Source organism: Elaeis guineensis, chromosome 1 (assembly GCF_000442705.2).
Source record: "Elaeis guineensis isolate ETL-2024a chromosome 1, EG11, whole genome shotgun sequence".
NCBI lineage: Eukaryota > Viridiplantae > Streptophyta > Magnoliopsida > Arecales > Arecaceae > Elaeis > Elaeis guineensis.
This window is the reverse complement of record NC_025993.2, coordinates 57,538,477-57,551,550: the sequence shown is the minus strand read 5'-3', so window position 1 is coordinate 57,551,550 and position 13,074 is coordinate 57,538,477. Positions and strand designations below refer to the sequence as shown.

The following is a 13,074-nucleotide window of genomic DNA, read 5'->3' as shown; positions in this document are numbered from 1 at the left end:
ATTCTGGGCCGTCGGATCATGATCTGGGTGAAGCGCTGCTGTTGGATCATGCTGCAGAGATGGGATCAGGTTGGATGCATCACGGACCGTCCGATCAAGGTGCTGGAAGATTTCGTCCGTTGGATCGCGCTGCAGAAGGATCCCATGTTGTCCTAGTGTTTATTGATTCTTGCAATTGCCTTGATTACGGTTGGATCTTGACCAGCTGCGATGGTGGCCGTCCGATGGTGCAAAAATGTGGAGCATTGGATCTTGATCAGAGAAGATCGGACCATCGAGTGATGTGAAGTTACCAGGTTGCCCTTCGGACCTTCTTCTCTCTCCTCATGAGCCCTGGACCGCGCGCGTGGATCGGGCTCGCGATGCGTTGCGGTGAGCCGAGACTCACTGATTGGCTGGTTTATGGTGCGCCGATGGGTCCATGGTCCAGGCGCCTGTTGCTGTGGACCAGGCGGCTAACCAGATCATCAAATCAGTTGATTTTTGACCAATTTTGACCTGATTTGACTCAGGTTTGACCCAATTGAGTCTTCTTTCTTCATTCTTCAATTTCTGTGTCAATTTAACTCCGTTTTGTGTAAAATTTGCATCGTTAGAATCCTCTTTCCTTGTTCTTTCTATTGATGACCTCTTCTTCTGCAAAATATAATAATAAGTATCAATTTCCTAATAAAGTTAGATAATTTAGATATTAATTGATACTTTTTATGTCAATTTGTGATATAAATCACACCCCCCAACTTAATCATTGCTAGTCCCTTAGCAATGTACCAAAATAAGATCATATTCCAAAAAGATCCTTCCTTTGCAAATTAATTTAAGATCAAAATTCAAGAAGTTTTCTAGTATTACTAAGTAATGAGCTTCGAATTAGAATCGGTAGTCAGTCTACTTAGGAGCTTTCTTAGAGTACACTTAAAGTTTTATAGTACTTGTGTGAGTGATAACTAAGTTGGTATTTCAGTATTAACTTGTACAGGCCAATTGTATCATTTTTCATAACTTAGTTCGATTAATTTTCTATACACCCCAGATTAAATAAAGAACTAAGGTAGCTTTCACACTGTTTTTTTTTTTTTTTTTTTTTGAGCATCCTGGCCTTCCCACCACCGTTTGATGTGAATCTCAACACTTGACTTAGGTGAAGAGACCCGGTTACTAGGCTTAGGGCAATCCACATTTACTCTGTGTTTTGCATTTTATTTCAGGCAGGTAGCTCTTTTCTTAAATTTAAATTTCTTCAATTGGGATGTAGAGAAAATTATCTAATTTAAATAATACTCAAATCCTTAATTGGCCTTACAATTAACACCTACTTTACCTTGTTAGTGTGCATGTGCAATTGGAAGTGCTAATAGTCTTTAAATGACTTAGGCCACCAAGAGTCTAACCAGCTAATCTTCTCCGTGACTCACTACATTTATTAGCAAATACTTTCTAACTTACTCTTATTTCTTTTCTAGATTAATTTATTTCAATTTTTTTTTAATATATTAAATGCAAGAAATAACTCATAGTGGAAGGAAAAGGAAATGATAACACCTGATTTTGTTCAAGCTCTCCCCCCAACTTGACCGACATTATCCCCAATGGAGTTTATCTAATTTATTTGTCCTAAGCAAATTGAAAACAAAGAAAGCATTAGAAATTAAATAAGCTGGGTTACCTCCCAGAAGTGCTAAGTTTTATATCTTCAGCCAGACCAAACCTCGAAGCAATTTAATCAGAATAAGTTGGTTCATAAAGAACCATGGCATCTTCAACAGTCTCGACAGGTAATTTCAAGAATGGTTTTAATCGTTGACCATTAACTTTAAAGATAACACCATTACTTGGGTTTTCTATCTCAACAGCTCTGTGTGAAAAGACTTCCTTTACTAAAAATGGTCCTGTCCATCTAGACCTAAGCTTTCCTGGAAACAGATGTAATCTAGAGTTATATAAGAGCACCTTTTGTCCGATATTGAAAGTTTTTCTCATAATTGATTGATCATGAAATGCTTTGGTTCGTTCCTTGTATATCCTTGCATTTTCATAGGCTTCATTTCTAAGTTCTTCTAATTCATTCAACTGAAGCTTCCTATGATTTCCAGCATCGTTCAAATTTGTATTTAGTTATTTGATGGCCCACATGGCTTTGTGTTCTATCTCAATAGGCAAGTGACATGGTTTACCAAACACAATCCTATAAGGAGACATTCCTAGATTGGTCTTGAAAGTGGTTCGGTATGCCCAAAGTGCATCAATTAATTTCAAAGACCAATCCTTTCTATTGGCACTAACAATTTTTTCCAGGATCTGTTTGATTTGTCGGTTTGACATTTCAACTTGCCCACTAATTTGAAGATGATATGGTGTGGTCAATTTGCGGGTGACATTATACTTTTTCATCAATGTTGCAAAAGGTCGGTTACAAAAATGGGTTCCCCGATCACTAATGATTGCCCTAGGAATACTGAAACAGGAGAGAATATTTTTTTAAGAAACTTAATGACCATTTTGCTATCGGGTGTTCTACATGCAGTTGCTTTTACCCATTTTGAAACATAATCAACTGCTACTATAATATATTCATTTCCAAAGGAATTTGGAAATGGTCCCATGAAATCGATCCCCCAAACATCAAAAACTTCAACAACCAAGATTGGGTTGAGTGGCATCATGTGTCGCTTGGTGATTCGACCCATTTTCTGACATTGAGCATAATTTTTACAATATTCATGAGCATCCTTAAACAAATTGGGCCAATAAAAATCACATTGGAGAACCTTAGTAGCAGATTTCTTAGACGTGAAGTGACCCCCACATGCTTGATCATGACAAAAAGATAAAATATTCATGACTTCGTTATCTGGGATACACCTTCTAATAATTTGATCAGGACATTGTTTAAAAAGATAAGGATCATCCCAAATGAAATACTTCACTTGGGCAAAAAATTTATATTTATCCTACTTAGTCCAATGAGAAGGTATCTTACCTATGGCTAAATAATTTACAATATCAGCAAACCAAGGTTCAGTAGACACAGACATGAGTTGCTCATTTGGGAAAGATTCATTGATGGGTGGTTCACTAGATGGTGCGACTAAAATTCGGGACAAATGATCTGCTACAACGTTCTCAGTGCCTTTCTTGTCCCTAATTTCTAGGTCAAATTCTTGAAGGAGCAAAATCTATCTGATTAAGCGTGCCTTGGCATCCTTCTTTGCTAGGAGATGTCTAATGACTGAGTGATCGGTGTAAACAATGGTGTGGGTCCCAACCAAATAAGATCTAAATTTCTCTAAAGCAAAGACAACAGCAAGGAACTCCTTCTCAGTTGTGGTGTAGTTAAGCTGCGCATCATTTAAGATTTTACTTGCATAATATATCACTCTAGGCAGCTTATTTATCCGTTGATCTAAGATTGCGCCCACAACATGATCGGACGCATCACACATTAATTCAAATGGTTCAGACCAGACAAGAGGATGAATGATTGGAGCTGATACAAGTGCTTTTTTTAGAAATTCAAAAGATTCCAAGCACTCATGGGTAAATTCAAATTTGGTATCCTTTGCCAAAAGATTAGTCAGTGGACGTGCTACTTTGCTAAAGTTGGCAATAAACCTTCTATAGAATCCAGCATGACCTAAAAATGAACGTATTTCTTTCACAGATTTAGGTGGTGGAAGATTTGCAATTAGATCTATTTTGGCCTTGTCCACTTCAATCCCCTTTTTAGAAATGACATGGCCAAGAACTATTCTCTGTTTGACCATAAACTGACATTTTTCCCAGTTGAGAACTAAGTGCTTCTCCTTACATCATTCTAGAACTAATTGCAGGTGATTCAGACACTCGGAGAAGGTTAGGCCAAAAACAGAAAAGTCATCCATAAAAATTTCTAGAAATCGTTCTATCATATCTGAAAACATGTTGATCATGCATCTCTGGAAGGTTGCCGGTGCATTACATAGTCCAAAGGGCATTCGTCTATAGGCAAAAGTACCAAATGGACAGGTGAATGTAGTCTTTTCTTGATCTTCAGCGGCTATGGAGATCTGGTTGTAACCGGAGTATCCATCAAGAAAACAGTAAAACTCTTGTCCGGCTAGTCTTTCCAATATTTGATCAATAAATGGCAAAGGAAAGTGATCTTTCCTTGTCGCAGCATTCAACTTTCTATAGTCTATACAGACCCTCCATCCCGTTTGGGTCCTAGTTGGGATAAGTTCGTTTGCATCATTTTGGACCACTGTTACCCCAGATTTCTTGGGTACTACTTGAACTGGGCTTACCCAAGAGCTATCAGAAATAGGATAAATTATTCCACTATCTAGGAGTTTCAGAATCTCCTTTTTAACTACATCTTTCATAGCTGGATTAAGCCTTCTTTGGGCTTCTCTTGTTGGTTTAGCCTCTTCCTCTAAGTATATTCTATGTTGAACTATAGAAGGGCTTATTCCTTTGATATCTGCTATGGTCCAACCTATTGCTTCTTGATTTGCTTTTAGAACTGACACTAACTCCTCCTCTTGCTTGGGATCTAGGTCTGATGCAAGAATTATAGGCAAAGTTTCTTTGGGTCCTAGATATGCATACTTGAGATGTTCTAGGAGGGGTTTCAGTTCTAAAATGGGTGCTTCCTCTATCGATGGTTTAGGTGATGATTTCACCATCTCAATGATTGGTTCAGTAGGAAGTGTCGATTCCTGATTAATCTGATTTTCTTTAAGTATTTCATTGACATCCTCAGACTCATAGATTAACCAGGGGTTAGACTCTAGGTCAACTTCATCATCACTAATGTCAATGGATTCATAAATACCATCTTGGACTACATTGACATCAACATGAGAAGAGGATTCCTGTTCTAAGTTAAAAATATTAAGATCAATGGTCATATTCCCAAAGGATAACTTCATTAGACCATTTCGACAATTGATTTCAGCATTGGTCATAGCTAAGAATGGTCTTCCTAAAATGACAGGTATATGTCCTTTAGGATTCGCAACTGGCTCAGTCTCTAAAACAATAAAATCTATAAAAAAAATAAAATTTTCAACCTTTATCAGAACATCCTCGACCATTCCCTTAGGGATCCTGAGAGATCTATCGGCTAACTGTAATGTGATCCCAGTAGGTTGAAGTTTTTCTAATCCTAGTTGCTCATACACCGAATATGGAAGGATATTCACACTAGCTCCTAGATCTAGCAAGGCCTTTTTTATATTGGTTTCTCCAATAACACAAGAAATTGTTGGAGCTCCAGGGTCCTTATATTTAATTGGCACATGGCTAGATAGGTATGAACTGACACTTGCAGCCAAAAATGCTTTCTTTGGTACATTAGTGGTCCTTTTCCTAGTGCAAAGATCTTTTAAAAATTTGGCATAAGTTGGAACCTGATGGATTATATCTAGAAGAGGAATATTAACTTGGACTTGTTTAAATACCTCTAAAATTTTGTCTAAATGTTCAGATTTATTGGATTTCAGTCTGTTTGGAAAAGGAGCTCTAGGACTTTTAAGTACTGGACTAGGTGAATTTTCAATTTTTGGTGCTTGAGGTTGAAAGGTAGTAGTTTTAGAAGGTGACTCGGCAGATGAGTCCTCTATATCATCAAGTGCAACTACCTTATTGTCTATTTGTTTTCCCGATCTTAAGGTATGAATGGCATTTACACCATTAACTTGGTTTCCTTGTTGGGGTCGTGGACCATTTTGGTTCCTAGGATTTGGCTCAGGTTGGCTAGGTAACCTACCATGTTCTCGTTCACTAATGGTCGAAGCCAGCTGACTTACTTGCATTTTCAGACGGGCTATAGCTTGGGTGTTATTATTTATGAGTTGACTTATGGTTTGCATAAAGCTGGTATGTATCTTCATCATGGCTTCTAGGCTTTTCTCTAAAGAGATAATTTTTTTGTCATTATCATGGAAGCCTGGCGGGTTGTTCATCACTGGGTTGGACCTTAGATTTTGCTGATTGAAATTTGGATTGCCTACATTAGGATTCTGAGACCATGAGAAATTCGGATGATTCCTCCAACTTGGGTTATATGTGGGTGCATAAGGATTGTTCAATGGTCCTTGATAGGTGGCATTCACCTGTGCACACTCATTCGAGTAGGAACATTCTTCTAAGACATGGTCTGGTGCATTGCACCCTTTACACATGGGTGCAGATATTTGATTTACATTGGCTGGTCTCTGTAATTCTAAGGCTTCCAATCTACGTGTTAAGGTTACAATCTTGGCCTCTGATGCTAGGGTTGGTTGAATTTGATGCATTCCTCCTCTTGAAGGTGTAGCTTTATCAGGTTCCCTAGTTGTTTCCCATTGTAAATTTTTCTCGGCTAGGTCTTCTAAGAATTGCCAAGCTTCAGTAGTTTCTTTGTCCATAAATTGGCCTTGGGACATGAACTCTAGCATGGTTCTTGAGTTTGAATCTAACCCCTCATAGATGATCTGGCATAGTCTCCAAGTTTCTATTCCATGGTGTGGGCATTGGGTCAAAAGATTCTTGAAACGATCAAAGTACTTCCAAAATGATTCACCAGCTAGTTGGTAAAATTGATTTATTTCATTCCTAATCCTAGCTATTTTATGATGGGGGAAATACTTTTTCAAAAATATTCTCACAAAGCCCTCCCAGGTAGTGACAGAATGGTTTGGCAGACTATAAAGCCACTTTTTAGCATTATCCTTAAGGGCAAAGTTGATTAATCTAAGTTTGACCTCATCCTCTGTTAATTGCAGTTTCATGGTTGCACATACCTCCTCAAATTCTCTAATAAATATATAAGCATCCTTTAATCCTGTGAATTTTGGAAGCATATTTATGATTTGAGGTTTGATTTCAAAATTATTAGCTGTGGGTTGTGGCAACCTGATACAAGATGGTTGGTGGAGCCAACTGGATAAAACAAATCCTTAAGGGTCATGGGTTGGATTGGTTCAGCCATTGGAACAACAGGAATTGACTCAATTCTAACTAGACGACCCGACACTCTTCTCCACACACGAGGTGTACGGTTCTCGATGTTTATATAATTTTTTTTTATAAAATTTTTATGTATAAGAAAAAGAAAGAAAAGAGAAAAAGTTCTAAAGAAAAGATCCTAAGGAGTCCTAAATCTAAAGAAAAGTAACCAAATTAATTTAAATTTTAATAATTTTTCTTTTATTTTTCAAACAAGTGAAACAATAAATTAAACTCAATCTATCTTAGGGTTAACCTAAATCTAGACAGCTCCTAACTGTTCCAAGATGACCCTTCAAGTAGTGGAGATTGATCAACTAGTTAGCCAGGTAAGTATAAGAGGTGGGAGGTTCACTCATCGTTGCCTTTCTAGACACCAAACGAGTTGGCCAGGCCAGCAACTGAACCAATTTAACAAACCATCCTCAGGGACTTGCCTAGACACCAACTAATCAAACAACTCAAACTTGATAGAACTCTTAGGGTTCCTTGTCCTATTGAGCTCGAATTCCTTAAGGTTGACGTCTAATTGATTTTAAGATTAAAGGTCTAGGTAATGCAATATGATGGAGATGGTTTTTGGGCTAAGGAAGGGTAATAAAATCCCCACCTTATCTTGTTAATGGGTTGATGCCCTTAGATTAATTATGAAAATGCAAATGTAAATAAACAAGATGACCAAGAATGTAAAAGATTTTAATTTAGAATTTTTTTTTTATTTTGATATTTTACTTCACGATTATGAAATGTCTTTTGTTTTGTTTTATTTTTTTTTTTTTGTGATTAAGTAAATTCAAATGATTAGGTCTAAAAGAAAAAGTAATTAACTAAAAATAATAAAAGAAAAATTAGAAGCATACTTGAGTTTTTCAGCAATCACCAACTAAATCTAGAAACCTAAAAGAAAGAGAGTTATAAAGCACGAAGAACAAATATTTGAAAATAATTTAAAACGCCAAATCTCCGGCAACGGTGCCAAAAACTTGATGTGCAAATCTTAAAATTTATAAATAAAATCGCAAGCGCACAGTGTGCAGAGTAGCACGACCAGCGAGCACGGGTCGATCCCACAGAGACTTGGTTTAAAAATGATTTTCAAATCTATGCTCAAGCGAGCTTTAACGAAAATCGAAAATCGAAAGTTGTTTGCTAAAGACAATAAGACTAAGGATCTAGGGATTTTGAATTCACTAGATCTAGATTAGGGAATTCTACCTAGAATTTTTCTTATTGATCCTAACGACTACTCCTCTTGTCTTTCCCAAGCATAGATTATGAAGGGACTAAGGCCCAACGATAACCCATCAAGATTCTTTACAGGGGAGTAGTAACTAGGATCCCTTAGGGTTTTCTCCTCCTATGCACTGAATCAAGCATGAACTATGAAGAAACTCTGACCCAACTGTAGTTCATCAAAAATTCTGGGCAAAAGAGGAAGAAAAAGAAACCCTAAGAAAAAGAAAGAACCCTATGTAAAACCCCTACTCATGATCTAGTTTCATCGCAAACCCTAGAAGGGATGCTTAGCTAGACATGATCTAAATCTACTTGCAAAATTTAAATACAGAAAAATAAACTATCCTAATTTCATAAATTAAACTATCCTAATTGCATAAATTTAAACTACATAATTTAAACTAACCTAATTGCAAGAAATTAAATTGCATAAATTAAACTATCCTAATTGCAAGAAAAATAAATTGCATAATGTAAAGAGATAAAATTACATAAAAATAAGATTTTATATAAAAAAATTTATTACAAAAACCTCAAAGCTCGAGGCTTGAGAAGAAAGCTAAAAACCCCACTATCTAGGGTTACAAGCTTGATCGGAAGGAAAGAATCCTTAAAACAAGGGCCTTTGGGGGCTTTTTATAGGCATTTGGGGGTTATAAGGTTTTCAAAACTTTAGATGTGGGACTAAGAAGTTTTAGAAGATTGTTAGGGGGGTTTAGGGGCTCAAATCTCGCTCAAAAAGCATTTAAATCCATCAAGAAATCCTAGAAATTGTTTCAGCCGTCCGATCTTCATCTAAAATACCCAATTCATCTAATAAATCAAGCCGGGAGCGATTCTGGGCAGTCGGATCACGATCTGGGTGAAGCACTGCCATTGGATCGCGCTACAGAGATGAGATCAGGTCGGATGCATCACGGACCGTCCGATCAAGGCACTGGAAGATTTCGTCCGTTGGATCGCGCTGTAGAAGGATCCCATGTTGTCCTAGTGTTTATTGATTCTTGCAATTGCCTTGATTACGGTTGGATCTTGACCGACTGCGATGGTGGCCGTCCGATGGTGCAAAAATGTGGAGCGTTGGATCTTGATTAGAGAAGATCGGACCATCGAGTGATGTGAAGTTACCAGGTTGCCCTTCGGACCTTCTTCTCTCTCCTTATGAGCTCTGGACCGCGCACGTGGATCGGGCTCGCGATGCGTTGCGGTGAGTCGAGACTCGCTGATTGGCTGGTTTATGGTGCGTCGATGGGTCCATGGTCCAGGCGCCTGTTGCTGTGGACCAGGCGGCTAACCAGATCACCAAATCAGTTGATTTTTGATCAATTTTGACCTGATTTGACTCGGGTTTGACCCAATTGAGTCTTCTTTCTTCATTCTTCAATTTCTGGGTCAATTTAACTCCGTTTTGCATAAAATTTGCACCGTTGGAATTTTCTTTCCTTGTTCTTTCTATTGATAACCTCTTCTTCTGCAAAATATAATAACAAGTATCAATTTTCTAATAAAGTTAGATAATTTAGATATTAATTGATACTTTTTATGTCAATTTGTGACATAAATCAATCACCATCCTCGTGATGATCCTATGGTCAGGAGCAGTTTATGAGTTAGTTAAATAAATTCATGCCTTAAATTTTCAACTCTTGACAATATGAATTTACATTCTCACTAACTCAAAGGATGTATCACAGACACAATGTACACAATATGATAGAAGAATAACCCTTTTATTCATTTATAATCAAAATTATAAATTTGCCCTTAGTTCTGTACAGGAATGTGTCAGCCGATCTGGCATCTAGGGCACACATCTAACAAACTCCCACTTGACCTAATGCCAATTGGCTACATATCTAAGTCCCATCTTCTCAAGGTGGGCTTCGATCTTCTGTCGTTCCAATGGCTTAGTCAGTGGGTCTGCCATATCGTCTGTGGAGTCGACTCTCTTGACCTCGACATAATCTTTTTCGAGGTAATCACGGATCAGATGGAATCGCCGCTCGATGTGCTTGGACTTCTGGTGAGATCTTGGCCCCTTAGCTAGGGCTATGGTGCCATTATTGTCACAGTAAAAAGGTATGGCATTCGATGACATCACTCCAAGCTCTGTGGCAAATTTTTTGTACCAGAATACCTCCATCGCAGCTTCCGATGCGGCAATATACTCTACCTCCAAGGTGGAATCTATAATTACCGTTTGCTTGGAACTCTTCCTGCTAACTGCACCACCATTGCAAATGAATAGACTTCCAGATGTCGACTTTCGATCATCTATATCAGACATAAAGTCTGAGTCTATAAATCCCTAAATCTGAAGTTCTCCATTCCCAAAGACTAAAAACATATCCTTAGTCCTTCTCAAGTACTTAAGGATACATTTCACAGAAGTCCAGTGCTCTTCGCCTGGATTCGACTGATATCTGCTTGTGACACTCACAGCATGGGCTATATCAGGTCGTGTACATAGCATGGCATACATGAGGCTCCCTATTGCTGAAGCATAAGGGATCTTGCTCATGCGCTCAATCTCTTCAGGTGTGCTAGGGCACATCTTCTTGGAGAGATGAATGCCATGTCTAAAAGGCAATAAACCTCTTTTGGAGTTATCCATGCTAAACCTTTTTAGCACCTCCTCTATGTACATCTTCTGTGAAAGTCCTAGCATCCTATTTGGTCTATCTCTATAGACCTTAATACCCAGTATAAAGGATGCCTCTCCTAGATTTTTCATAGAGAACTCCTTAGACAACCATACTTTGACTGAGGTCAACATGGGAATGTCATTCTCAATTAGGAGGATGTCATCCACGTACAATACGAGGAAGACAACTTGGCTCCCACTGACCCTTTTGAACACACATGGTTTCTCCTCGTTCTTGATGAAACCAAACATTTTGATCACATCATTGAAATGAGTATTCCAACTTTGAGATGCTTGCTTAAGTCCATAAATGGACCTTTGCAGTTTGCAGACCTTGTGATCATCATCACTGGATATGAAATCAAGCGGCTATTCCATATAGATATCTTCCTCAAGATATCCATTTAAAAATATCATTTTCACGTCCATCTGCCATATTTCATAATCAAAATAGGCTACAACAGCAAGCAATGTGCGGATGAATTTTAGCATGGCTACGGGCGAGAAGATATCCTGATAGTCAATGCCTTTGCACTGACTATAACCTTTCACTATGAGCCTAGCCTTGAATGTCTCCACATTCCTATCTGCACCTATCTTTCTCTTGAAGATCCATTTACACCCAATAGGTACAATACCTTCAGGTGGATCTACCAAGGTCCAGACTTGGTTTGAGTGCATCGAGTCAATTTCTGATCTCATTTCCTCTAACTATTTCTCAGAGTCGATATCTGATATTGCCTCATCATAGGTCTTGGGATCATCACCATGAACCCCATTTCTCGTGAGGAACATTTCCTCTACATCCTCTTGTATGGTACCTAAGTACCTTTCAGGAGGATGAAAAACCCTAGTCGATCTACGAGGTGGAAGAGGTTGTGTTAGGACTGGTTCTGATTGATTAGGTTCCTCAGGTTCTTTAGCTCGTTGCTCTTAGGAGACATTCTCCTTGAGCTTAATTATTCTTCCGATGCCACCATCTTGAATAAACTATTTTTTAAAAAAAATAGCATTTCGACTCACAATCACACTGTGGTCTTCTGGAATATAAAAATAATATCCTAATGACTCTTTAGGATATCCTATGAACCAAGCTCTAAAAGACCTGAACTCTAACTTGTCCGTCTGCTATCTCTTGACATGAGCCGGACAACCCCAAATTCTGAGATGATTCAGACTTGGCTTCTTACCGTGTCATATCTCATATGGTGTGGTAGGAACAATTTTAGAGGGTGTTGAGAAATGTGTCCCAAAAAGTCAATCGTCAAGCTGTTGACGGTTGAGCAACCAAGTATTGTAATTGATTTGTTAATAAATAAAATATATTTGGTATTTTCATCATAAGCTTTCATCTTCAAATGAACTCCGTTGTTATGATGAAGTCTTTAGGACTTTTTAAATTCGATAAAGAGAGGATTTATCGATTAGTCCTTAAAATAGTTCACGACCAAATGATAGGCTGTTAATAAGGATGACAACTTCTATTGAGCATAGGTCACTGTAGGCCATATGGGTTGGTTGTCCTCTTAACCAAAGAGTGTGGAGACACTGGTATGGCATACAGGTGAGATGTACTGGTACATCATCATTGAACGTGACCAACTCCAGAGTATTCTGCTGTCGAGAATGTCTCTGATGGGATATAGGTATAAGTGTCCCTTAGACCTGAGATCGCCTCAGTGACTTGCAAGCAACTCACTATGCTTTGGTATTGGACTAACTGAATTTTTAATTCAGAGATGGAAGGCTTCTGGGCATAGTGAAGTACTTGCAAAGTCAGAGTGTGATCGAGATGGGATTAACCACTCCAAGAGTTGGAGAAGAATGAGTCACTGTATTTCAATTTAGCAAAACCTTGGCCAGGGTAATCCATCAGATGGATTTGATATTTTGAAATACAATGTGGACAACCTGATCAGAGTTGACAGTTGAACTCTGGGGTGTCCTATGATCATTTTGGTCAAGGGGATAAATTATATGAAAACTATATCCGCATGGGTTCTAAGGATGTTGTTCTACATATTCGACCTATCCAGTTGTCGGGTACCATTGCTCGATAGTCACTTCGATTGGTATAAAAATTTATTCCTGTACTACCGACTTAGGTTCGGACCTATGAGGTCACACACATTAGAGTTCATGATCCGATCGGATGGTTGATCAACGATTAAGAATCATTCTAGGGTTAAATGATCAATATGATTGACATTTAACCCAGTGCAAGT

At 38.2% G+C, this 13,074-nt stretch overlaps 1 non-coding gene across 1 annotated transcript; it reads left to right on the top strand.

The window, feature by feature from the left end:
- Positions 1–6,477: 6,477 nt before the first annotated feature.
- Positions 6,478–6,584, top strand: LOC140854910 (small nucleolar RNA R71). The gene has a single exon (XR_012138004.1). It is a non-coding gene; the product is annotated as a small nucleolar RNA R71 (small nucleolar RNA).
- Positions 6,585–13,074: the final 6,490 nt, after the last annotated feature.